This window comes from Scylla paramamosain, chromosome 27 (genome assembly GCF_035594125.1).
Source record: "Scylla paramamosain isolate STU-SP2022 chromosome 27, ASM3559412v1, whole genome shotgun sequence".
NCBI classification, from domain to species: Eukaryota; Metazoa; Arthropoda; class Malacostraca; order Decapoda; family Portunidae; genus Scylla; species Scylla paramamosain.
In genome coordinates this window covers 6,091,921-6,117,500 of record NC_087177.1, presented here as the reverse complement: position 1 = coordinate 6,117,500, position 25,580 = coordinate 6,091,921, and the positions used below count along the sequence as shown (strand labels likewise).

Genomic DNA, 25,580 nt, shown 5'->3' with positions numbered 1-25,580 from the left:
GAAGAAAATGGGGATGAACTTGACCTTGCGATACTGGAAGCTCTATTATTGTCTCTCTTCATAAAAGAGAATTCAGTTCAGTGTCGTGGTGACTGCCGCAAGTAACTATAACTCCCATGCCTGAGGTTTGAATTTATCAGACAATTCAAAGCCCATACATCTTTTCATCGGGTGATACAGAGAGAAACGCTGTTATCTCTGTAGGGAGGCAAGTGTCCTGTCGTGATTCTCAGTCTGAGCACGAGATGGCGTGTGTCCCGTGGGCGTGTGTACAGCCGCTGCTCATAGGTGAAAAGCACAACAGGTGGGCAAAGCAGTTGTGAGCAATCCTGTGACATTTACGAAACTAAGTGTGTGTGTGTGTGTGTGTGTGTGTGTGTGTGTGTGTGTGTGTGTGTGTGTGTGTGTGTGTGTGTGTGTGTGTGTGTGTGTGTGTGTGTGTGTGTGTGTGTGCATGTAAGTGTGTGTGTGTGTGTGTGTGTGTGTGTGTGTGTGTGTGTGTGTGTGTGTGTGTGTGTGTGTGTGCGTGTGTAAGAATCTACTGACTAGTTAAGGTTGTAACCTGTCTTAAGGTACCTGAGGGGTGGTCACAGCCTACAACCTGAGGGCGTTGGAGTTTCACCTACATGATTGATTCCACTGAGCTTCCTCTTCTGCGTTACCAACTCTGCAAAGACAGAGCTGCACTCACACGATGGCTGTGGTGTTGCGGACAGTCCGTAACGATAAGAACAGTTGTGTAGACCACGATCCGTTTGGATCATCGGATATGTCGCGAAGATTTATTGTCCGCTGGTTGAGGAGATCCGGAAGCGAGAAAGAATTGCGTAACTCCAACTTATAGCTTGTTGCAGATCGGACTTAGATAAGAAGAAGGTTGACAGTATTTATAGAGTAAGGAAGCTCCGTTAACAAGGTTGGGTAGCGGGATGAAGTCGCTTCCATGCAAAGTTTACTGAAGAGTCTAACTCCTTGATTAACTTCTTGTCTCCCTGGTGCTGGTTGTGACTGGAGGCTGACTGGATGCTTACGCAAGAAGCTTGAACATCAGTCAGGTGATGTGGTGAGCAGCCTGCAACTTGCACCTTCATGTGACCTTTACAAAAGTTACTGTATAATCTTCAGAAAGTTAACACCATGGAAAGGTAGGCACCAGCAGGCGGACGCGCCTTTAGGAAAGTTTACGAGCTGCTGTAGTGATTCATAAATCGTGTTTTTCCTCGTTTAGCCGCTGAAGACATCAGTTGCATCATGCAACACTCAGATCGTCACCACTTGCACACTGAACAGCTCTGCTGTGTAAGGGATCCAAAAGAGAATGAACGCAATATGTATCTGTAAGGAATGAAGCGCTCTTCATTCCACCTCAACCGTGTGTCCACAGCCAGCAAGTTTGCAGCAGGAACTTCTGACGGCCACCACAAAGCCGCTACATTGCCTTTGACACATAAACCGCATATGTTGGTCCCTCACCTGAGAGTGTTGTGTGAGTAGGAGAACGTGTGACCCTGTAGCTCGGTGAATAAAGTCTCTGCAGCTTCTGCGAGAACGCTAAGGCACGAAGAGATGCGACACAATGTAGAGATGCGTGGACTTCACATAAGGGCACCTGATTCTCCTTAAAAGACTTACACTTTTTGGTATGAACTCCACCATGTCTGGAACTGAGACCAGGTGAGAGGTGAATGTGTGATCTTTCCGACACTACAATCTAAAAAAAACAAACAAAAAAAAACAATGACTTAAACTCCTTCAAGAGGGAGGTTTCAAGACATTTATCCTTAAATATTTTTGACTACCGCTTTGGACCCTGTTCATGGACCGGCATCTCGGTGAGCATTTATTTATTTTTATTGGAATTTTGTTGCCCTTGGTCGGTGTCCCTCCTACATAAAAAGAAAAAAAAATCTGGAAACTCGGACACGTCACCTCTGGGATCCCCCGCACGCACAGGCTTCTGAGTAGACACAACTGTGTGTTTGAGTCTAAGGATCATCTTAGAATTCTTTTTTGGCTATGGACTGTCGAGCCTAACCAGACCACACACGAAGCTCCATATCTGTTAATGGTCAGGACGAGGACTCACAAACCGTGTAGGCGGCAGGTGGTGATTTAGAAGGCCTCAATCCCCGCCACGGTGGGGTCCTAAAGCAATATTTTGATTATTATCTTACAGAGTGAACGTTCCCATCTGACGCCACCCGGAATTGGCCTCATTCGCCCACCCGGTGCGGATCCCCTGCTAACAAGTCCTGAAAGGGGTGGAGGAGGTAACTGAGGGCCTTGGAAAACTGCAAGAAGTGAGCAGTGGAGAATGGGAAAGAAAATGGAAAGCGGCTCATCTTTCTCGAACAGCATTGCGAAAACGTTGCCCCTTCCATAAAAAAAGTGTCATAAAAAGAAGTGACTGATAACGATGCCTTTGTCGAAAGTCGTGGACGAAGTAAAGTAATAATGAAAGTTGTCCAAGTCCTCCCGCTGATGAATTTTAGGTTAGTGAAAATTTTCTTGGTGTTTTTCAGACATACTGTATTAATAAACACCGCATGGCGAGATGAAGGGGACGCTTTGTGCTGCCTCGTATTGTGTTTGTTTGTGTAGAGCTCGTGAGGCAAGGGTGGAGAGGCAAGTAATGGGCTGCGTCAGGGTGACCACACACACACACACGCACACACACACACACACACCTCAGTACACAGTATCATTATGAATATTATTCTAAAAGAAAATAAATGACTGAAATGACTTAAAGTAATTTATTATAAGTTGATATCCTTATTGTGAAGTGAAGTTTTGTGTCTTCAGTTTTACGAGAGGAGGAGGCAGATTTTACTGCCTCGCCCTCAGCCATCAACTGGTTTGGGAGTTGGGGGGAAGGGAGTGGGGGGTGCGGCGGTGGAGGGACGCTGCATTGTCGACGATTATTGGCTGCTGGTTACTAGTCGCGCCCTTTGCTAGCGTCCGTCACAGTGCTTAAGTGACCTCTGGTTGTAAGAAAAGTGTTCGTATGTCAGTGGGTGGCACACCCTACTGAGCCAATCAGTGGAGACGGCCCATCGTCCCGCCGACACAGGCCAGGCGACTACACCATTTCATTAGCGGCCATAAACATTTCTAGCATAACATTAAGATGAAGTTGACTTCCTGCGTAACGTAGTAAATTGCGAGGCTTCCTTCAGCTACAACCCTCAGGTAAAGCTGTGAACCGCGCCCTGAGCACTCCCCGCTGAGGGCAATAATTCCCTGGAAGAGCCTCGCCTAATGTCCCTCGCCTTCACTGAGCACACACGCGTCCCGGCTGATTACTTATCGGCACTCGTCATTCCCTGCGTCCACCGCCTCCACCCTGGGTGCCCACACTAGATTTGGCGAGAGGAACCGTGATGAATGTCCATTAAAAATAACAAAGGCTCTGATGGGAAAGCAGTTGCCCTTGAAAATTAACATGGAACAAATTGCAGAAGAAGGCTGAGGCAGAGAGGAAAGAGACCCTCTTTATGTTTAGAAATTTGCCATCGTTAGACTGGGTAAATGTTGAGGCTGGCCATGATTCAGAGGGAATGAGACAGCCGCCACCCTCCGGTCTGCTGCCTCCGCCTTCATCTGGCTGTGCCGCGCCACTCCCGACGCCCACGTGAAGTGTTATCACCTCACCGGCCGCTTCCTGCAGGCAGCGTGAGGCTTGCCAATGCCAGCACACAACCACCCGTAACACGCAATTACCTGCCCGCTGATGCTCGTTGCAGACACGGCCATCACTTTTGTGTCAGGTCTCTCTCTCTCTCTCTCTCTCTCTCTCTCTCTCTCTCTCTCTCTCTCTCTCTCTCCTCTCCTTTCCTTTCCTTTCCTTTCCCTTCCTCTCCTCTCCTCTCCTCTCCCTTCCTCTCCTCTCCTCTCCTCTCTCTCTCTCTCTCTCTCTCTCTCTCTCTCTCTCTCTCTCTCTCTCTCTCTCTCTCTCTCTCTCTCTCTCTCTCTCTCTCTCTCTCTCTCTCTCTCTCTCTCTCTCTCTCTCTCTCTCTCTAGACTTGGCTGCAAAATTTGCAGTTTTGTATTTAACGAATTGGCTCAGCCTAGAGTGGTGATATTAAGTCTGAGTGGAGAAAAGCGAACGAGACGAGATATAAACGGATGGAGAGAGAGAGAGAGAGAGAGAGAGAGAGAGAGAGAGAGAGAGAGAGAGAGAGAGAGAGAGAGAGAGAGAGAGAGAGAGAGAGAGAGAGAGAGAGAGAGAGCCTGGATCACTAAAGAGAGAACGAAATGAAAAGAACCTAAGAGAAAGTGGCAGGGATGGTTATCTTTTCCTCCCTCTCGATCTCCTGTCCTTCCTCCTCCCACCTCCCTTTCTCTCCTATTCTTCTCTGCTCCATCTACCTTCCGCCTGCCATCGCGTCGCCTCCAGCGTGAACGAAAGCACGGCGGTAGACTAGAAATGTGTCGCTTATCTCGTGTCCTTGAGTTTGTTCCTGTTCTTAAATAATAATCATAAGAACAAATCGGCTGATACTTATTTCCGATCAGCTCTCTCATTGTGTGTGTGTGTGTGTGTGTGTGTGTGTGTGTGTGTGTGGGTGGGTGGGTGTGTGTGCGCGGACTTACGTCTTGTTAATTTTTCTTATTATTATTCCGTTATTCATTAACTTATCTATTGCTATTTTTATTTTATTTTATTTATTTTATTTATTATTTTTTTTCCACCACCACCATCACCACCACCACGACCTCCTTCCACTCCTCTTCAGCTGTCAAATCGTTAACGTGTATCGCCGCCTCACCTATCAGGTTCGTCCTTGGCGGTATATGTCGTTGCTTGCTCTAAGGTTGCCGCCTCTGCAGCCCTGACCACACGGCCGTCCCATGCCAAGAACTGTGCGTTCATTCATGCATTTTCTCGCCTTGTGTCTGTCTGTATTTGCACGGCCACCACTTGTATCTGCGGTCTCTGTACATCAGTTTATATTTACGACACTCGCTTCGTCGCCTCCGCCTCCGCCGCCGCTGCTCCCAGTATCACAGTTTTCGTATGCAGCTCAGCAACCCGTCTTAGGTGTATGTGAATATATTTATGTTCGTTTTTATATTTTTAATGTCTCTTTAAGTCAGTCCCCCTCTCTCTCTCTCTCTCTCTCTCTCTCTCTCTCTCTCTCTCTCTCTCTCTCTCTCTCTCTCTCTCTCTCTCTCTCTCTTGCTCTCTCTCCATGTAATCGCCTAATTGCCTCACCTGTCCTGTCCGTCCAAACCTTAGCCTGACAGCCGCCCTTACTTCCACGTCCGTCACTGTCACCACCTGCCTTCGCCCATCCGTCACCCCTTCACCATCATTCCTTCGCAATCACTGATCTCGCAGACTCGTCACCGCCACTTCTGTTCCATCACTGCCGGCCACCGCTCCATTAATGCCGTCACCAACCCGTTGCCACCGTTACTGCCCCATCTTCACCGCCACATCACATCACATTCCCACCGTCACATAGTCACTGTGGCTAACCGTCTTGTCAGTCTCGCCGCGTCGTCTCTCTTCATCATCGTTCCGTCTTCCCCGTCACCGTCTTGTTCGTGTCCCCGTCGCCGTCTCACGCTAATGTCTGCGTATCCTCAGACCGTCTGGCTTCCGGTGGCCCTACTCGCTACTCCCCAGGCAGCATCACAGTATTTTGAAACACTTGTGATTTTAAAAATTTCTACTTTCGTCTGAACACCATTACCCTGCCCCTCTGCCTCTCTCCCCTCCGCCCCACCGCCGCCCCCGCCAATGGCCCTTCCTTGCCACCCCTGGGCCCCCGCCGCCCGCCTCCAGTTCCGGCGCGAGAGCGAGGTGTTGCCATGCGGGTTAGTGGCGGCATGGCTGGCGTCTGCTTCTGTCTGATCGATTCCCGGCGGCGTGATTCACTCTCTTCGCCGTCGGCTTCCTCTTCGTCTGTCTGCTTGCTTCCTCTAAGTGTCTATCGTGTCCTCTCTTTATTTCCTCTCAATATCATCTTTCACTTCCTTCTCCTGAATGCCTGTTGGTTCTTCTTGTGTCTCCCTTCTCCCCACTCCTCCCTCCGTCGCGCTCCGGCCCATGTCTTTTCTCTCCCGAGAAGAATGTTTCCTCACTTCCATGTCAACAATTTCTTCTTCCACAGGTGTTTCTGAAGTCATTATTGCATCATGTTACAAGTGTGCCGACAACACCTGCATATACATAGGTAGATTTTACTTTCACTTTCAAATGCTATTAGATCTCCAGTTATCAAAACGCGCCTACACCTGTTTGTGATTTTTCCCACGCAGCTATGTGCATTGTTAGTGGCTCTGTGGAGGCAGCTTTTTTTTCCCATATAACCCGCGGGAACCTTGAGGGTGACGTGCCCCCCTTTACTGAGTCTCGAGCAACCCTTTAGCACCCTTAGCAGGACGCGATACTCAGCCAGCCTGGTGACTGACATGACTCCACCACAGACCTGGCAGCCGTGTGTGTGTGTGTGTGTGTGTGTGTGTGTGTGTGTGTGTGTGTGTGTGTGTGTGTGTTTGTGTGTGCAGCCAAAAAGTGGGTCGCTGGGAAATCTGAGGGTAGCCAGATTTAAGATATGCCGTAGCAGACACATGCATGCTTGGCAGGATGAGCGTGGCTCGTTCCCATTCAGGTCCCGCGGCGCAAGGATGTCCTCTTTAATAGTTCCTTGTCACCTCTGTCTCCTTCCCCTTCCTCATCCCAGCACTTTATCATAATCACTATCTACGGAAGACTGGATCACGATGTCTTCCCATGTCCCCACGAAGTCACGAAGGGTTAAGACAGATGAAGATAAACAGGTCAGACCCTGTTGTCTGGCGCGTGGCGAGACGGAAGGACCCGGGGCCAGAGGAGAGAGGATTCCCCACAGCGGGCGGGAGTGGAATGAGTGGACATCTTGAACTGGCTGGTGACGCGCGTGGCTGGCCGTGTTGCTGGGCCGGCGTGGGATACATAAAAGTTTAAAGGGCAAGAGATAAAAGTTTTGCGAGGCGCCGGTTTTCTGCTCAGGGGTCAACGGGATCGTGACACACCCATCTGGCCGCCCCGCCCGCCTCGAGCACCGCCTCGCCACCCAGTTACCAGGACCTCGAGAGAAGGACGGTGCTTGTGCCTCCCTGTTTTGTATTCCCGTATCTGTCAGTTGGCTAGCTCTTTCTCTGTCTGTCTGCTGTCTAATTGTCTCCGTTTTCTGTGTCTGGTCTCTCTCTCTCTCCCTCTCTCTACCTTACAAACGGAGTGCCTCCTCGTGCCATGGTAACTAGCACGGAGGAGGGGGAGGGCGGCTTAGCAGATAACATAACATGGGGGAGGGTCATCATGCACTGCTTCTAGAACACGGCCTGCCAGGTAATCGATCCCCTCCAGCTATTTCGTAAGATTTTAAGCTTTCTTAGAAGGGAATAAGCGAGTAGCAAGGTCTAATTATGTGCTACAGAAGAGCAAAGGGTGTATAAAAGACAGCGTAAATCTTCCCCTTGGCACTATCAACACATTAGACATTGAATTAAACCAGAAAACAGTTTATCGGTACCATAATGAAGATACACTTTGCTTCTTTGTGCGGTCTTGGCCGCCAACCCGGGCAACACTCACCTCGCCGCCTCATCGTTAAGCGACAGGCGAAGTGGAAACAATGTAAAATGATACAATGATTATTAGAAATACAATTCATTACAACTTGTCTCTTCTTATCTGTGAGAGAAAGTTCACCACTTTTTTTTCAAGTTTTTGCTCCGCTGCAAGATAACTGAGTGTAGCTGTGCAGAGGAGGAGGAGAAGGAGGAGGAGAAGGAGGAGGAGGAGGAAGAAGAAGAGAAGGAGGAGGAGGAGGAGGAAGAAGAAGAAGGAAGGAGGAGGAAGAAGAAAGAAGAGGAGGAGGAGGAGGAGGAGGAGGAGGAGGAGGAGGAGGAAGAAGAGAAGGAGGAGGAGGAGGAGGAAGAAGAGGAAGAAGAGGAAGAGAAGGAAGAGGAGGAGGAGGAGGAGGAAAAGGAGGAGGAGGAGGAGAAGGAGGAGGAGGAAAAGATGATAATAGTGATGATGATGATGATGATGATGAGGATAGTGGTGGTAGTAATAATGATAATAATAATAATAATAATAATAATAATAATAATAATAATGATAATAGTAATAAAAATAATAATAGTAATGTACTGCTGTGGCATCGACGTAAAATACCACGTGTAAGCCTGGTCGCTTCTTGCAGCTTCCCTTATTTCTTATGTTCTTATGTAAGTAGGCTAAATAAGCAAATATATCAGATCCTGTAAGCCATACACACACACACACACACACACACACACACACACACACACACACACACACACACACACACACACTTACACACACACACACACACACACACACACACACACACACACACACACACACACACACGGTCAAATCCTGTACATCCAGCATAACCACTCTTATGGATTCCTGTCACCTTCCTGCTGCTGAATGTAAAACTGAGAGACGAGAGAGAGAGAGAGAGAGAGAGAGAGAGAGAGAGAGAGAGAGAGAGAGAGAGAGAGAGAGAGAGAGAGAGAGAGAGAGAGAGAGAGAGAGAGAGAGAGAGAGAGAGAGAGAGAGAGAACTTTTTCATTATCTTACTTTCATCATTGTTGTTGTCATTATCATTATCGCTATCAGAGTCTCGATTATAGCAACAATAAAAAGCAGTGTATAGGCACGTGATGCATACATACATACATACATACATACATACATACATACATACATACATTCACACGTCCTGCTGCATGCACCATTCACTTGGACCGGATGACCGCGCAACATTTGGCACAGTGTATAAAGTCGTTTATTTATTCCTTCATACACTTGAATGAATTGGCATTGAAGTGCATCACGCATCCAATCACTTACATACGTGGTGACTGTTAAATACGGCCAGCTATGCTTAACGTATGGCCGACACACACACACACACACACACACACACACACACACACAAGCAAATGTCTCCTCCTCCTGTTCTTGTTCTTCGTCTTTTCTTGGTCTTCTTCCCCGCCTCCTCCTCCTCCTCCTCCCACTAGTACCCCTACCTTCCCTTGATACACGACCACCTTGCTTCAGTCACTGCCTCCTCACTTCCCCTAATTTTTGCACGAGGTCCACTCCACTCCCACTCTGCCGCTCCACGCACCGCCTCACTAGTATGCGGAACTAGGTGAGGCTGCCTCCGTTAACACCAGCACGCAGGGAAGCTGGTACGAGATGTCTTTAATGAAATGGAAGGAAACTCAGCCGACATAGAAATATGTATGCGAGTAAGGTATTACAGTGAACCACGTGTAGCAGAAATGAACGGTCGAGTAGCTTTCGTTAGCATTGCCACAATCACTTCACCCAGCGACAGATTAATGAACGTGCAACCTCTGTTTCTTTTAGTCCGTCATATCACATAATGACTCCGCAACGAGAAAGGCAGAAAGTCCCCACACGTTTGGGCTCAGCGCACTAAATACCAGTGCATCTGAAAACAAAGGCGAAGTGCATGTGAAGGCCGTGTGACAGGCGATTTTGTTGTTTACCACCTCTGACCGCCTTATAAACAGTTAGGTAGCCTACTTCCGGTTAGCTGAAGAGTTTACGTTGAAGCTCAAAAAGAACCGTCCATGCATCAACCCAGACACTGAAGAGAGTATTGCCGACGTAGCATGGAATTTTTAAATGACTACACGTGGACAAAAGAGGCGACCAAAGCGTGCTATTTACAAGATGTTACGCTACAGTACACAGTTCAAAGGGTCAGTAGTTCATCAGCATGAGCAACTATAAAGCTAGAAACTCTATGGTCGGCTTCTGTTCACTTTGAGATAAGTTTTACTCGCCTCACAGGAACCTTTGGTCACAGTGAAAGAAAAACACCATACTTGGAATACAAATACAACGAAGGCTTATGGTGTTAATTACATCTTGTGTCAGTTTGGTGAAGGTGGCAGAGGAACCTTTGGCTACGGTGAAAGAAAACAGCATTGCACGAAAATAGGACTAAGACTTTTTTTATAAGTGTTGATTACATAACTGGTATCAGTATGGTGTAGGTGGGATTTGTGTTACAGAGGATTAGGTTGTGAGAGTGTTATCTGTATCACGTTTTAGCTCCCCGTGAGTGAGTGGTGGGCGTCAATCGGGGAGTGTGGGTCAGTCGGTGCCTTTCATGACGGCTTGTGTCCAGAGAAGTCTGATGAACCGACCTCCAGCCACACAAACACTTGAGAATCATTGCATAGCTTCACGACGCGTCACTAACAGATATTGCAAAACTATGCATCGTTTTTATTACATGTTACTCGTTTTCTATTGATTGAAAATCGTTGGTGTTAATTATCAGATTTTTTTTTTATATTTACATTTGCTTATTAGGAAATTATTGGCAAGTCAGATCCAGACGTGTGACATGTAATGATAATCTACTTTGATGAGAGAGAGAGAGAGAGAGAGAGAGAGAGAGAGAGAGAGAGAGAGAGAGAGAGAGAGAGAGAGAGAGAGAGAGAGAGAGAGAGAGAGCAACCTCCACACAAATCCAATAAGTCTTCACGTCAAGTAAGACATTATTACTTCTATGTGACGTAAAGTGACGGCTGTCGTGTATTATGCTCTCATTCTTCCTCTTTCAATTCTCCCTGCTGCTTATCACTCACCCTTTATACACCGTCAGCATCTCTACTCCCTCCTCCAGCCTCCCTCTCCTGCTTGTTGCTGGGCCGCCTCTCTGCCTCTTCTGTCCACCTACTCTCCCTCACCTCTCCCACCTTCCCTTGGTCAGACTTCAACATTCCTCCTTCTCGCCTGACTTGCCTTTAACACATGTCCGCGTCAGCCAGAATTGTCCCCACCAAACACACACACACACACACACACACACACACACACACACCGCAGATAACCTCAACTCTCCTGTAAAGCCCCAGTCAGATGAAGGTGCAGTCGCTATTTTAAACCAGAAAAGAATGTTGCAATGTTGCCGTGGTGGGTGAGCGCCTCGAGACAGACCCAGGGTATGTTGACTCATTTCATGGCGGGAGCAAACGAGGGGCGGCAGTAAAAACCCCTCCCTTGCCCTCCCTCCCCCACACACCACCTACTTAGGGTCAGGGAGATGGTAGGCGGCCGAACTTGCCCCTCCTCCCCTTATACACACCGCCTGCTGGGGTCAGGAAGGTGGGTGACGGTCGAAAACTCCCTGCCTTACCTGGCCGCCATCTGCCACATTAAGTGAAGGGATCGGCACGGCGCAGACCCACTGGAAGGTTTAATGGAACGGGAAAGAGGCGGGTGTCTTTTTACTATGCAAGAGTATTTTGTGTTCTTTATGTTAGTCCTGCCTGCCTACCTGGGGTTTAGCTACGAGTCACACACACACACACACACACACACACACACACACACACACACACACACACACACACACACACACACACACACACACACACAGAGAGAGAGAGAGAGAGAGAGAGAGAGAGAGAGAGAGAGAGAGAGAGAGAGAGAGAGAGAGAGAGAGAGAGAGAGAGAGAGAGAGAGAGAGAGAGAGAGAGAGAGAGAGAGAGAGAGAGAGAGAACAAAAATGACGATGAGTCTCGGGGATTAGTGAATCCTTCACTGCGGCTCCAACTTATAAACCTGCCACGGAACAACAACAACTCAGACAGAGAATATAAGTGTGCCACCTTCAGACTACAAAGGAAAAAAATATATTGTAAAACTTATTTACAGGATAGTTAAGCCACGGTAAAAAAGGAGAAATAGCACACCACACGCTTCCTGTTACTTTATCTACATGCACTCTTATAACTCGGCTCATGATTATACAACTTTTTTCGTGAGATAAAAGCGAGGTCTCAGGAAGGGATGGCATATTTATGGTTGATGTTTTGAAAGATGCAGGAATGGATGTTTATAGCACAATAATCCATTTACGAGAGTATTTGCATTGTTTAGTCCTGAAGACGCCCCCTAACTTCATTACGGCACATTGTCTTGATAATTCTATTGTATAAAAAGAAGGATGTGAATTCTCATAAGCCTGATATCAAATACATTCAAACTCTCCTTCAGTGTGACACCCGACGACCGCAGCCACCACCACCACCCCTGATTAGACTGTCAACCTGCATGGTGAACTTTCCACTCCCGAGCTGGGAAAGGTCACGGAGTCGATGATTTATCTTATTTATCTCTATATTTTGCCACAGCAGACACGAGGTGCTCACTGCTGCTTAACTATATGCTGTATGATTTTTTCTCTTACCAATAAATGCTCTCCGGTGTACCGCTCACTTGGAAGGCACGCCACACCGGGGAAAGATTACATCAAGACACAAATCAATATACAGAAGAGTGTTAGGTAAAGAGGTGATATATTGCCGAGACACATTCTCTCTCTCTCTCTCTCTCTCTCTCTCTCTCTCTCTCTCTCTCTCTCTCTCTCTCTCTCTCTCTCTCTCTCTCTCTCTCTCTCTCTCTCTCTCTCTCTCTCTCTCTCTCTCTCTCTCTCTCTCTCTCTCGCACACACACACACACACACACACACACACACACTAATATATATATATATATATATATATATATATATATATATATATATATATATATATATATATATATATATATATATATATATATATATATATATATATATATATATATATATATATATATATATATATATATATATATATAATTCATCTTCCCTGAATACTTTTCATCCTAGAACATTGAACATCGTTTACTCAAAGTGTTTGCAACTTTTGGTGCGGTATCTGATGCCGTTGAAATATTTTATCTAATATTTTAGGTGTCATGTTGTCTGTCTCAAATTCCTGTAAAATATCGCATTGGTATTTACTCACTTTTTTGGTATCAGTGGCATTCTCTTTTTTGGATGTTACACGATTAATGAAAATACACTTTTAATGCCAAATCAGGTGTGCTTGGTTATAGATGTTACGTAACACTAAACCGAGTACGTGTGCATTGAATAATTTTTCCCTTTATGAAATACAATCACGTTTTTTTACTCTATTTTTTTTTTTTTTATCATTTATCTTATAATGTCAAGTGGTATATATCAGTTGTCAGATATGAGACTGCACATTTAGCAAACCGCGGATGTAAGAGGTGCTAGATAACAATATCTTTCCCACGCGAGGATTCAAGCAAAGCGTAGCAAAGATAAAAGCCAAAAGAACACTTTCAGCAAGTTTTAAAGCACATCATTTATCATAAGGTCTTGTATTTCATGTCCTCGAGGAGGCACTAAAGGAGAATGATCACCGAGAGCCGGCGGGATTCTGAAAGACATGGCGTTTGTGATAACCTGAAGTACCTCTGAACATCTGAGCTTGCTAATCAAAAACTCCCGTTAAGCCAGTGGGTGGGTTAGGTATGCTACACCTGGCTAAAGATGAAGGATAGTAAAACGGTGAGAATTGTAAAGATAAGAATGATAATGATGGTGATGGTGTGATGATAATGATGGTAATTGTATTATTATCATTATTATTATTATTATTATTATTATTAGTAGTAGTAGTAGTAGTAGTAGTAGTAGTAATGATGATGATAATGCTGATGATAATAATAATAATGATAATGAGATAACGGTAAGAAGAACAATAATAATAATCACACACACACACACACACACACACACACACACACACACACACACACACACACACACACACACACACACACACACACACACACACATACAGCCGTCCGACTTCACTCCTTGTTTACACTGGCTCAAGGTTGGAGCTCCTCATATACCTCAAGATTCAGAAGGGTTCCACAGCTTCCACAGGGCCAGGACCTGTACAACAAGTTACCTAAGCTTACCAGGGCTAGCTAAGTAACGCAATGGTTTTGGACTTAGTCATATTAGCCAGGCAAAATCAAGTCCTTGTGTAAAAAGCCTTCCCTGGCCGTTCTGCAACTTTCAAGATGATGATGGCGTCGCAGGAGCAGCCATATAAGTCAACACTGGATATGGGTGTGAAACAGATGTACGACCAAATTAACAAGTTAGAAAACAAAGTATCTGACCTTTCTACCAGCCTAGAATTTACTCAACGAGAAGTGGATCATCTAAAATCAAAAGCAAAGGAACACGATAAGGAGAGGAAGGATGATAAAACTAAAATTGAAAAGTTAGTTCAGGAAATAGATTCATCTTACCTCAAAATCAAAGATCTTGAAGAAAAAAAGTAATTTATTAAGAAGATTACAGCAGGCGGAAGAACCTGAGAATCAGCGGACTGGAAGAGCAAAAAGAACGAAACCTGGGAGCAAACATCAGCAGCTGTAGCAACTTTCATGGAGACGAAGCTGAAATTGCCTTGTGTTGTAAAGCGAGCTGACAGGGTCGGGCCTCGCCCGAGACGTCAAGTCTAGTATTGTGTTGGTGCGTTTCACTCGCTAGTGACTGAGATGCAGCAATAATACTCAGGGAGCTATCTCAGGGGCACTAATACATTTTTGAAAGAAGATATGTCTTCAGCATCTCTAGCCATCAAGAATGCTCAGATGCTCTTGTTCAAGCAAGCCAGTGTCGAGGGCAAAATAGCGTTCTTCCGCCACACAAAACTCATCGTACGGGAGAGGACCAGTGAGGATGCTACAGGACTATGGCGACGATCGACGGAGGCCACGGGTGCTATGGATGGCAGCATGCAGGGGCGGGTCGGGGACCGTGACGAGAGCTGCTGGTGCACGGAGCGGGTCGGATCCCGCGTCGGGTGTTGCTGGTGCACGGGGAGGGTTGGAACCCGCTTCGAGCTCTGCTGGTGCGCGGGACGGGTCGGAGCCCGTAACAGTCACTTCTGGTGCTGCTAATGGTGTCGTCCGTGTCGAGGCAGCGGGGGCGTGGATCTGGAAAGACAACACTCGTCCACCACTCGCTTCCCTTCCATCTCGCTCCCTTCCCAGCAGCCTGGCTCGCCCCTGCTCTCCACCTCGCCTGCTTTTTCATTGCAGCACAAAGAAAGCAAGAAAGGTCTACGAAGTAGCACAAGGAAATAGAATCCTCGTTGTAGTTTACAATAGTTTGATATCATAACGTTACAATCTCATAGTTGTCATGATGGAATCAGAGCAAAACTTTCAGTTTTATAGTTTAAAAACTGAAAATTGCCATAATGTAATTCATAATCTTAGCCACAATTACCCACTGAATGTCTTAAATACTATATCTTATACTACTATTGTTCTACTACTCTTGGTGCTGCTGTTGGTGCTACGGTTAACACTACTATTACTATCAATATTACTTTTACTACTACTACTACTACTACTATTACTACTACTACTACTATTACTACTATTACTACTACTACTACTATTACTACTACTACTACTACTACTACTACTACTACTACTGCTACTACTACTGCTACTACTACTGCTACTACTGTTGCCGCCACTATTACTACTTCTACTACTCTTATTACTAATTATTGTTATTATTATTATTATTATTATTATTATTATTATTATTATTATTACTACTACTACTACTATTATTACTACTACTACTACTACTACTACTACTACTACTACTACTACTACTACTACTACTACTACTACTACTACCCACAATGCTAGATAACTACGTACCTGTTTCTTTTTAATAATGTTCGTGATGAAGATTTGTTGGATGTTTTTAATTTCGATGAAATATTCAGGCAAGAAGTTAGAAAAAGCTTTGATCCCTTAAGTGTGGAAGATAACAATTATAATAATAATTTCGATGTTAATCTGTTTTATATAAGATCTAACTTTCCTAAGTATGAATATATTTTTCTTGAAAATTTTTCTTCTTTATGTAACAATAGTGATTTTATGAACATTGATGTCAGATCCATCTCCACTAATTTCCAGTATTTTAAAAGGCAGTTCTATCTGACAATTTAATTTATGACGTGCTTGGTTTCACAGAAACGAGGCTCGACGCAGGTATTTCTGCACTGTACACTTTGCAGCATACGCAATGTTCACAAATAAGAGGAACAGATATGATAGGGGTGTGGCCGTTTACGTCTCCAATAGGTACACAGGTTATAAAGTAAATGAATACAATTGAATGGAATCATTTATTGAGTGTGGGAGTGGGAGTAAAATTTAATGATAAAATGTTTATATTTATATGTAAATATAGACTTCCTCAAGATAATGTAAATAACTTTCTTAATGCCCTCAATGAAATTTTAACTATTACAAAAGATAAACATTATAATGAAATATTTATTTTTGGGGATTTAAATATAAATTTATTACAATATAATGACAATACACAGGATCTTGTTAATTTAAAGTATAGTTACTCCCTGCTTCCACTTACAACCCTGCCAACACGAGTTACGGCCACATCCGCCACCTTTATAGATCATATTTGGTCCACATATTTAGAGAACAATGTAGGAAATTATGTAATCAAGACTGACATTACTGATCACTTTCCAGTTATTTCTTTATTTAAATGTAATAATACTCCCTCTCCTCCCACATTCATAACGAAAAAAATATTCACTCAGGAAGCTTTGGATACATTTATTACAGCACTTTCTCACACAAATTGGTCTGATGTCATAAATTGTACCTGCCCTAACAATTCTTACAATCTGTTTTGCAGCAACTTCAAAACAATTTTTGATAATTATTTCCCAGAGAAATCAATTAAAAATAATAACAAAAATAACCGCAGTCCACACATTACTCCAACATTAAAGAACAGCATTAGAGAAAAACACTGACTCAAAAAATTAGCATATAAATGGCCTTTAACTTCTCGAGAACAATACAGAACATACAGAAATAGACTAACTTCACTTTTAAAAGAAGCAAAGAAGAAGTAACATCAAGACCAACTAGTAGCTAACCAAGGCAACCCTAAGTCTCACTGTAAATCAATAAATAATATATTAGGGAGATCTGCAGGTGGTAAAAATAATAAAATTGAGTTAAGACCAATCCCTCAATTGTATTTATTACACACTTTGTTACCACCATCTCACGTATTGTGTATCAGTCTGGGCCTGTACTTGGCAGTCCTTCATTAAAAATATTAATAGTTCAAAATAAAATTATTAAATGTATATTTTATATGAATAGGTTTGAGTCAACACGAAATATACTTAATATACAAAATTTTCTTAGTTTTACAAATATTCATAAATATTTTTTTTAAATGTTAAGCATTAACAAGTACCTTACACAGTATTGTGGGGCTCAGCCTTTCAGAATGGTACGCACATCATGCAACATTCGAGGTAATAATGTCAATCTCGTATGTCCACAGTTCAGAAGGTCTCTCTTTAACTACAGTGTACTATGCTCCGGTCTCCAAATGTGGAATTCATTGCCTGTTCAAATTAAGACTCTTCTCAGTAGTGTTACTTTATCCATTGTTAAAAAGTCTGTGAAAACATATTTATATAATTGCCAGAATAATTAATATTAGATACTTTATATATATATATATTTTCTAGTGTGGTTATGTAGTGAGTGGTATGAATTCTATTTCAAGAGTGTAATTTTATTATCACCGCTGTTGGTATTATTATTATTATTATTATTATTATTATTATTATTATTATTATTATTATTATTATTATTATTATCATTATTATTATTATTATTATTATTATTATTATTGTTGTTGTTGTTGTTATTATTAATTGTTGTTGTTTTATACATTAGTTAAGTAAATATTGGCAAACTGTGTGCCATTGTAAACACCAAACAAAATAATATGTAAACATGTCTGTCGGGAAGCTTCGGCTTGACAGGCTGTGCCATTGTCATTTGTGTATGTTTGTATTCAGCAATGTACTTGTAGTTTAAGGGCAATAAACCTTTACTTACTTCCTTACTTACTTACTTACTTGCTTTCCTACACACACACACACACACACGCTTGTCAATCACCATGCATCCATCGCGCTGAAATACATCATACCGTTGAAAGTCGGTGACCTGGATCAGTTAAGAGATGTGAGGTCAACCAGGACACTTCAGGTCAGGTTAACACTTCCTCTTGCATTACCACCACCACCACCATCACCACCACCGTTGCCGGCACCGCCACCGCCGCCGCCAAAGCCACATCCTATTCATTTTGTTATTTGACCTTCACTCGTCTGTATTGCTCCTTACTTCTTTCAGCTTGTCAGTAACCCAGGAAAAGCTTTGTCATATTCCATGATGGGTAAAGTGCATTTCTCTCTCTCTCTCTCTCTCTCTCTCTCTCTCTCTCTCTCTCTCTCTCTCTCTCTCTCTCTCTCTCTCTCTCTCTCTCTCTCTCTCTCTCTCTCTCTCTCTCTCTCTCTCTCTCTCTCGCTGTTAGGATGCTGTCATATAAAAACCATAAGCCAAACATTCCCTGGGGTGTATAGCAATCTGCAGAGCTAAGCACCCCCCTCCTCCCCCGGATAACACGCACTAGCACCACGACGGTAGTTTCCAGTCTCGGGGAATGCTGCCAAATATGTGCATGGCAATTAGTACATTACATATTTATTAAGAGTTTAAGCCGTAAAGCAGACTCCCTGACGATGCTGCCTAGGATCATTGCTCTCTAGGTTATAAGTACGTAGGTTTTTTTAAGTAGAAATTAGATATGACATTAAAGGGACAGTGATCGTATGTCAGTTTGGTAGCAAAAGTAGAGAGGCTGTGCATGACTTACGTAGGTAGAGAAGACATGTCCAAAGACCGGACACTCAAAGACTGTGCTATTCTAGAGTAAACGTTCATGCATTGACAGGGAGACATTGAACGGGGCATGACAAGAAATAAGATTAAATTAAAATAAATGAAAATAAAAGAATTGGTGTCAGCATGACTCAGCATGGAATTAGGAACCAGAAAATAAAGGAGAGTTGCAGTACAATACAATGAGTAACCATTATATAACTTGTATGATCACTGTTAAAGTTATTTGAGATGAGATGGTCACATAACACAGAGCAGATATACAAACATTAGATCTGGTGTCCCTTGTACGTACGCATGTCCGTCACTCTGGAGGATACTCCGGAGACTTTTCCATTCCATAGGATAAAATTGTATGCTTAAATATCCATAAGATATTCGTGCAAATAAAAATGATATATAAGAAATTATATGAATGTTTTGAAAGATTCTTATTTTTATTTTGACTCGTTTTGACAGAAAAATGTAAGTTTTACAGTCAACTGTTCATTGTAAACTAAAATGGCTTATTTTGTAAAGAGTTGAGTTGAGGCAAGTCACATGGAAACATCACCACCACAGCTTGTGGCGAGTGACACCAGCTCGGGAAGTGCTTAGCACGCCAAATTTTCTCTAATATATATATATATATATATATATATATATATATATATATATATATATATATATATATATATATATATATATATATATATATATATATATATATATATATATATATATATATATATATATATATAGTTTTGTAGCATAGGAAAGAAAATTAACTTCCGAGTCTCTCGCTTTTTCTTCCTATGTCCACGCAAAAAAAAAAATAAATAAATAAAAAATACTGAAAGCAAGCAAAGGACAAGCACAGCGGGCTAACTAACGCAATGAAATACCAATCACCTCCCTCACGTGAACCACTTAATCACATTCCAGTGTTAATAAACTTGAGTTTTCTCCGTCATAACATGAAATAAGCTAACAATAGGAGATACTGCTGTCACTGTACGTATTGCAATATCAAGTAAAAAAATAAATAATGTTGTTATCGAAGGCATCTCTTATATTGGAAAAAAAAAATATGTATGACGTTTCGTAATGTTAAATGGTATTGTAGTCTTTCGTAAAAATACAATAGCAGTAGATGGTATCGCTTTACTGTGTCATGAAGTTTACATATATATAGTATGGAAGTGATGATGTTTCTGCTGTGACCTGAAGTAGGTGGCATTATTTTTAGTGTATCGCAAGGTTGAGTGGGAGTAAATGGCAATATTTTTATTGTATCATGAAGTTAATTGGCAGTAGGGGCGATGTTCCTGCAGTCTGCCTGAGTGGTAGTAAATGGTATCATTCCTGCTATGTCCTTGAGTGATAGTAGGCGGCATTATTTTTGCTGTGTCCTTAAATGTTAGTGATGTTAAGTGCTAGTAAGGGGTAACAGTATCGCTAATGTTAATCGCGATTTATAGCTACAAGGTGTCGTGTCATTAGGCAACCTTAAAAAAGATTCGACAAATTTATGGTGGAAATAAGGTCAGTTCTATACGTGTGGGCTCGACGACTTCTTGCTTGCAGTTTTCCTTATTTACTTATGTTCTTATGTAATGTTAAAATTCGTGTAAAATCTAAAGTTCTCTCGAAATTTTAAATGTTACTTAATTTTCTTGTGTTCTAATGTAATGTTGAAATTCCTATAATTTTTAAAGCTTCCTCGTAATTTTAAATGTTACTATGTTTTCTTATGTAATGTTAAAAATCGTATCACTTCTAATTTTTATTTTTAATTTTTTTTTCGTAATTTTAAGTGTTACTGTGTTTTCTTGTGTTCTAATGTGATGTTAAAATTCCTATAATTTCTAAAGAGAGGTGCACTGTGCTTGGTGGTCTGCAAGAAGCGATAAGTCCACGTGAGTACAGTGTAGGCTGGATGTTTCACTGGTCTGCGTCATGAGGTAAAAGTTTCACAATTGTAAGGTTACGCTTGGCTGCTTTCTGGTAGTGAAGTGTCGTCATGTTGTGTGGCTGTTAACTTGAGGAGTCCTATCATTGTAGTTACAGCACGCCGAGGAGGATTTGTCTTGTCATAAAGTGTTTATTACCGTGAATACTCTAAATTACAGAGATGGCGTTGTCAAAGTCACTGTGATAATACCAGTTTCTCTCTCTCTCTCTCTCTCTCTCTCTCTCTCTCTCTCTCTCTCTCTCTCTCTCTCTCTCTCTCTGCTTATTCTTCGAATGTCAGAATGATTGATGTAGCTCGTCTCTTTTTTTCTTTATTAATGTATTTATTTATTTTTTTATTTACAGTGCTTAATTTATTTCCTATTTATTTCTATTTGCCCGAGACATCCCTCAGGGCAGGCGGAGTCCATTATGTAACTGGTGTAGTCGTTCGTCACCTGACCCTCCAAGACAAACAGTTTATTTTTTTAACCTTCAAGTGATCATAAATTGCCTGTTAGGTTAGGTTAGGCCTATTTTAATCAGGTATATACTGCCTTCAGTTACGACTTCATGTTATGTACAGTCATAGTCAAGAGTTAAATAACATTCATGTCCGCATGTTTAACATTCCTTTCAGTCATAAATCTTCTTATCTCTTAAAGAATCGATCCACTGTCCAGTTATGTGAGATTTTCAGCGGATCAGAGAACTTAAGATTAAGGGAAGAGGCAAAACTCAGTGGAGGTGAATGTAGGTTACTCGACTTATGACCTTGACTGCACCAACATAAAAAAATCCTTGTCTTAACACTGGATGCGCTGGTTATCCTACCCATGAACACAAATAGTCAAACTCTTATCATGTTTACTTAAATGAACATGGGGAAGCAAGGAAAGCTGCAAAAGGTCATCAGACCTACACGTGGCGGTCCCTGTGACACGTGGCACTCCTTGTAAAGTTGTCCTTGTGACTCGTGGCAACTGGCCAAAAAAATACATACCTCTGATAGTGTTTTCTTTTTCATCCTTCCATCCTCTTTTTTTCATCGTGATGGCACCTTTCCCATCACCTCTAGTACTCTAAAGCTAAATTGTTCTCCCAGACCCTTGCTAACAACTCCATATTAGATGACTGTGAACTTGTTCTTTTTTCGTTTCTGTCTATATTATGCTTGTTATTGAAATTGTGTTTTCTGTCTTTGACCCTAAAAAGTATCATTGTGACGGAGTCTCTTCTTTCACTCTCCTTAACTGTGTTCCTGTGCTCGCGACCTGCTAAGTCAAACTTTTTTTTGCTTTATCAATCAACATCCTTCTTTTCTTCTTACTGGATGTTTTGCCTACATTCATGTTGTTTCCACGAAGGGAGGCTGCGCCAGTCACTCAATTTAAAACCGTGTGGCTTTCATTGCCTGTGCTTTAAGGTTTTTGAGTATATCTTCAACAGAAAGATCGTGAAGCATCTTTAAGCTCACAAACTTTTTTCTGGTCGTCGGTATGGATTCCGTAAAGGGCAGTCTCCTTTTACAGATTTCGGTGAAGCCTTTGTTGTTGCCATAAACATACCAAATCTGGCATAAATCTTTAATTCTAAGTTTCGCTCTCTATACATCTCTTTTTCTTTCTGGTCGTGGTGTAGTGTCAGATAACTATTTTTTAAGGCTATTAGCATTGGTGTTTCCCAGGGCTCTGACCTATCCCCCGCTTGTTATATTTTATTACTGGTTTCCTCAGCCAAATTTCTTGCCCTATCCACTCTTATGCTAATGACTATCCTACATTTTTCGGCATCATTAGTGAGACGACTAATTCTGCAGGAATTCAACAATTTATGCACTGATCCACGAAACGCTCAACTTCTCATCTTTCTATAATGTCTATATGGGCAGGGCAAACTTTGTGTTGTTCCATGTTTCAAAAACTAACAGATTTTTTCGTCTATCTGTTGGACACAACCTTCCGGACCATTACTGCTTCTTCTTTACAGACACTCAGCTATCTCCTCTCCTCTATATTGAACATACCTGTACTTTTCCTTTATAATAATCTTAACTAAAAATATCGCATCCCATCTCTTACCAAAACAACTCTTATGATGTTAGATGTTCTGTATCGTTGTCCTAAGTTTCTTTTTTTCACTTTCTTTTAAATGTTTCTTGATTAAAAAAGCCCTATCCGTCCTTGTATGTAGTGTGGCTCAGACTTCGATTCTTGCTAATTAGGGTGGAATCAAACGCTTTTCGCCTCGTGAACTTTAGATGCCTTCAGTTTCTCTCACACCGCCACTGTTTCATCTCTTGCTGTCTTCCACCGTTAAATGTTTCGTGGTTATTGCTCTTCTGAATTTGCTAATTGCATACCTCACACCCTTCCGCTGCACGAGACTTTCTACTCACTCTCAGCCATATTTTGCCACAAATGCAAGTTAACCAGTATCTGCCCTTTTCCACGTCTTTCATAGGGAAATTCTAGACTTCTCGTTCTGTTTATATTTCCTCATTCCTTACGATATAAACCGCATCAAGAGAGAAATTTTAAGACATTTCTGAGAATGAATTGCCTATAGTCTTTAAAACCCGTTTTCTGATTAACCTTTTGGGAAACAAGCGGGCTTTTCTACTTTTATTTATTTTTCTTTTTGCTTCCTTGTGCCAGTTTCCTTCATGAAACAAAATACCTAACAAAACAGTTCACTCCCTGAGCAGCAGAAACTTGCCAGTAGAACGAGGATGAAAATGAGAACCTGAAAAAACCTCCACTTCGGTAGCGTCTGTAGTAAGTGTTGAAAAACTTGGTCACAAATAAGAAATAATGAAACGAACACAAGAGACGTGCTTGGTGAGTAATGAGGGTGGAATAATGTCTGGTCACATCAGACGCACGAAAGAAGTCAACATGAACTAATTTCACTCATATTGAAAAAAAAAAAGAAAATAAATAAATAAATAAAAACACAATAAGTAAGAAAACATCAGACATTAGGATAGACATAAGAAGTGATCGATAAGGCTAAAAAAAAAAAAGAAAGAGAGGAAAAAAAGAAAAGAGAAAAGAAGAGAAAACATCAAATACTCGTATAAGTTTGCAGTAAACATTCACGCTAGAAAGCAAGGAGCAAAGCAGAGCAGTAAAGAAGTAGTAAATGCATTCACCGCTGCAGGGAATGACATAAACTTCCTGCTGGTGAACTGAAGGCACACTAGCAAATACTATTAAGTTTTGTAAAGGAATGCATGAAGAAAATATCGTGTACAACCATAAACGATGCAGCGATTGGTGACGGATTGGTTCACGCGATTGCTTCCTGCCTGGCCGTGGCTGGTGCCGTCTACGCTGATCATGATTGGTGGTGAGTGGGAGACATGTCCTAAACTGCGCACTAAAAGGATGACGTAACTCCCCCTGGTAATACCCCTTCAGTAACAACAGCTGTTATGATAGCCGTGGTCATGTTAATTGCCTCCCGAAAGTTTATGTGTTCTTTGGACTTCTTTTTTTTGACAAGGGAAGGCCGAACAGCGCCCCCAGGATGGAGACGTGTTAACCAATCCTGGCGAGAGTTGTTAGGAAAAGCAAGAGTGAGTGTGTGTGAGAAGAGTGAAGTAATGGTACGATGAAACCTTTTCCCCTCCCAGCGTACGTCTCTATTGATGATGCGAGCGAAGCATGAATGACGCGCGGGGGTGTGGGAGGAGTGTGGTGTACTACTACGAGTAGCTACAGGTGTCCACAACTCCGCGCTCTTGTCTGGTCACTTAGCATACTCGTAAAATACTTCTACACTGACATTACCTATCAGTTGTTCAAATCTTACTCCGCAGCGGTGAACAGTTTCCTTAATGTGATCCTTTAACCCAGACAGGCAACTCGAGGCAAGGAGCGAGAAGCGCGCCAGTCTCGTGAGCCGCCACGTGGACCTAGCAGGCTGGGTAATGGCGTTTCCTACGACCTGTCTGGGTGAGTTGAGTCTACGGGCGGGCTGGCAACGGGAACGATTACGTGAGAGGTTAGCCTTTAGTGCATGCGTTGGTGTAAGCAGTGTCAGGGCTTTCTTTCCTACAATAAGATATTACTTAGCACGCCTCACTCCCCACGCCACAGGTCTGTCTCGCTCTCTCGCACGATCCCGGCATCACCACCACCCCACGCAGCACGTGTTTCATCACAGGTCAAAACATTGTGCCTTGTTAATCGGGAGAGAGTGTCAGCTGGCGCGAATGGCAGCTTCTGCTTGCAAGTTGCATACACTGCTGACACGTTCATGAAATAACTCTGTTGCTGGGTGCAGAGAACAAGAATGGGCAAAAGAGAGTAACCTCCTCCCACAGTGTTGATGTGGTGAGCGAGACAGATAAGCAGAAGACACTTACCACTGTCAGTCTGTGTCTTCCTGGTGTGTTCAGTAAGGGTGGGCGCGTTACCCGAGCAGCACCATGTTGCCACCACAAGTGTTAGACCTTGACTGAGCACCCAGACCATGATCTGCCTCAACATTTCCTCCTCTCCGCCATTCTCTCTCTCTCTCTCTCTCTCTCTCTCTCTCTCTCTCTCTCTCTCTCTCTCTCTCTCTCTCTCTCTCTCTCTCTCTCTGCTTCCTACACGTTTCTCAAGACCCCTCCCCCATCTCTCTCCACTCCCACTCGTGCCCACTACCTCGCTTCATGTCTGACTATGAATGATTTCTGCCACACGTGCAGGCCCTTTTCTCTGTTTATTCTTTCACTATTATGTCAGAATGATGTATGTAGCTCTTCTCTCTCTCTCTCTCTCTCTCTCTCTCTCTCTCTCTCTCTCTCTCTCTCTCTCTCTGTGTGTGTGTGTGTGTGTGTGTGTGTGTGTGTGTTGTACGAGACCACATCATCAAAGTACGTCGGACATCCAGTTTTACAAGCCAGCCACACAGTTCATCCCGC

At 42.8% G+C, this 25,580-nt stretch overlaps 1 protein-coding gene across 2 annotated transcripts in view; it reads right to left on the bottom strand.

Moving 5' to 3' along the window:
- The window catches only part of LOC135114083 (uncharacterized), a 124,339-nt gene extending 99,145 nt beyond the window's left edge, over nt 1-25,194 (bottom strand). Inside the window, exon 1 of one of the 2 annotated variants that reach the window (XM_064029769.1) lies at nt 25,038-25,194. The gene's annotated coding sequence lies outside the window, so the exon portion shown is untranslated. Of the gene's footprint in view, nt 1-5,218; nt 7,606-25,037 lie in introns of those variants that run through there. The other variant, XM_064029773.1, reaches the window with a different exon arrangement.
- Nucleotides 25,195-25,580: the final 386 nt, after the last annotated feature.